We start from the raw sequence: 2,500 nt of genomic DNA, 5'->3' as shown, positions 1-2,500 counted from the left end.
AAACAAACTAACAGTTTATTGACGAATGAAATTGCTTTGTTTGCAAACATCGAACGATTCTGCGGGAATTTACACGACTTTTGACACCGGAAGAAACCGAACATTTAGCCATCAATTTAAGTTAATTTTTGTTTATGTTATGACAACTGAAAGACTTCAATTCAGCAAGTGGCTTCATAGAACTTTTATTTGGTATAAAAACGTATCACAACGTAAGAACTTTTTACCATTACCGCAGAATGGGTTATTCATCGACAGGAATTATTTTGTCTTCTTCACACACTTACAATATCTGCTTCCTTTTTCGCATTGCTATAGAATATGAAAAATGTTACCGCCGCACGTACACACAACCATCCACACGCATACAATATCTTTACAATATTATAGTCTCATATTCGGTGCTTGCTTTTCCTAGCGGATGAAAACGTAATTGGACAATAATATATAATATATAATAATAACACACACATACATATATGTGTGTACATACATGCATATATCTATGTGCGTGGAGGCGCAATGGCCCAGTGGTTAGGGCAGCGGACTCGCGGTCATAGGATCGCGGTTTCGATTCCCAGACCGGGCGTTGTGAGTGTTTATTGGGCGAAAACACTTAAAAGCTCCACGAGGCTCCAACAGGAGATGATGGCGAACCCTGCTGTACTCTTTCACCACAACTTTCTCTCACTCTTACTTCCTGTTTCTGTTCTGCCTATAATTCAAAGGGGACAACCTTGTCACACTCTGTGTCACGCTGAATATCCCCGAGAACTACGTTAAGGGTACACGTGTCTGTGGAGTGCTCAGCCTTACGATATTGAGTACTCTACGTCTAACAAATCCACTCACAAGTCTTGTAAAAGACTCTTGCCCATGCTGCCATGCAGTAGGACTGAATCTGAAATCATGTGGTTGGGAGCAGACTTCTTTCTATACAGTCAATTGATTGGCAGCAACATTCTTAGTTACGCTCTGAGCATACGCTTATTTGGAGCAGAAACAGCTGCGAGCTAATGAAAGTGTTATGGAAACAAAACACATTTCGTCGTTTTTCTTTTTCATTTCTTTCTTTTATTTTTCATTTCTTTCTTTTATTTTTCATTTTTCATTTTGTATTCTGTGTTTTCCTTTCAATCGCTTAATTTCAATGAGATTTATATAGAAATCTAGAATTAAATTTTTTAAAAAGCACCATTTGCAGATCACAAATTTAAATTGCAATTTGTGTTTAAAGAACACATACATAAATACATACATACATATATATATGTATGTATGAGTAGATATATACACACACACACAGACATATACATATAAGAATTGAATTGTACTCATAAACACCTGATATGCAAGTATCTCTATCTAATCAAAATTGTTTATTGAAATCAATCAATCAATCAATGAATCAGTCAATCTATCGTTCTCTGTATTATGTGTGTGCATCTATCTATCTATCTATCTATCTATCTATCTATCTATCTATCTATCTATCTATCTATCTATCTATCTACTTACCCACCTACCTACCTACCTACCTACCTACCTACCTACCTATCTATCTATTTATCTATCTATCTAGCTAGCTAGCTAGCTAGCTAGCTAGCTATCTACCTATCTATCTATCTATCTATCTATCTATCTATCTATCTATCTATCTATCTATCTATCTCTTGTACTATCTATTTAATATAATGTAGCATAATATTTATGTATGTACGTATGCATGTGTGTATGTATGTACGTATGTGCGTATATGTATGTATGTATGTGTGTGTGTGTGTGTGTGTTCGTGCATATAAATAGATATACAGAAATGGAGGTGCAGTTTGTCTTTCCAATTTATCTATCTATCTATAGTTATACCTGCATGTTTCATCCATCTAAACACACACACACACACACGCGCACACCCACACATATCCATGCACACATGTATAATCGCGCACCTTTATGCGTATATACATAGGTGTGAACGCCTGTATGCTTGAGTACGAAGTAAAACGTACCATGCTTAATATTTTTTGTTCTTTACCGGAAATGCAGCATTGCCGATGCTGTTGCAGCCATGGCTGTTATTGTCGATGTTGTTGTTGTGGTTGCTTTCGTTTTTTGTAGATCTATTTCATCAATTGTAGTGTCACACTATCATTTCCGGTACTTTCTCATAAAAAACACACCCCATAAAACATAAGGAAAAATAATATATAAATAAATAAAGAAAGAACGAAAAAAAATTATTACATCTATCACTTAACACATTTTCCTCATTTTCGCGCTAAACACACATACACACATACACACAGGTGTACGTATGCAAAATACATACACAAACGTTAACACATATACACACTCATTGGTGTACCAATCTAAGTTTCCTCTCAATTTTATTCCCTCACTCACTCTCTTCGTGTGTGTGTATTATGTGTATGTGTGTATTATGTGTATGTGTGTATACGTATACATACATACATACATACACACATGCATATATATATAT

General features: G+C 35.4%; 1 protein-coding gene across 1 annotated transcript in view; it reads right to left on the bottom strand.

Annotated features, from left to right (window-relative positions):
* The window catches only part of LOC106873388 (glutamate receptor), a 205,567-nt gene that overhangs the window by 81,961 nt on the left and 121,106 nt on the right, over nucleotides 1-2,500 (bottom strand). The window lies entirely within an intron of this gene.

Source organism: Octopus bimaculoides, chromosome 14 (assembly GCF_001194135.2).
Source record: "Octopus bimaculoides isolate UCB-OBI-ISO-001 chromosome 14, ASM119413v2, whole genome shotgun sequence".
In the NCBI taxonomy this organism is placed as follows: Eukaryota; Metazoa; Mollusca; class Cephalopoda; order Octopoda; family Octopodidae; genus Octopus; species Octopus bimaculoides.
This window is presented reverse-complemented; position numbering and strand designations above follow the sequence as displayed.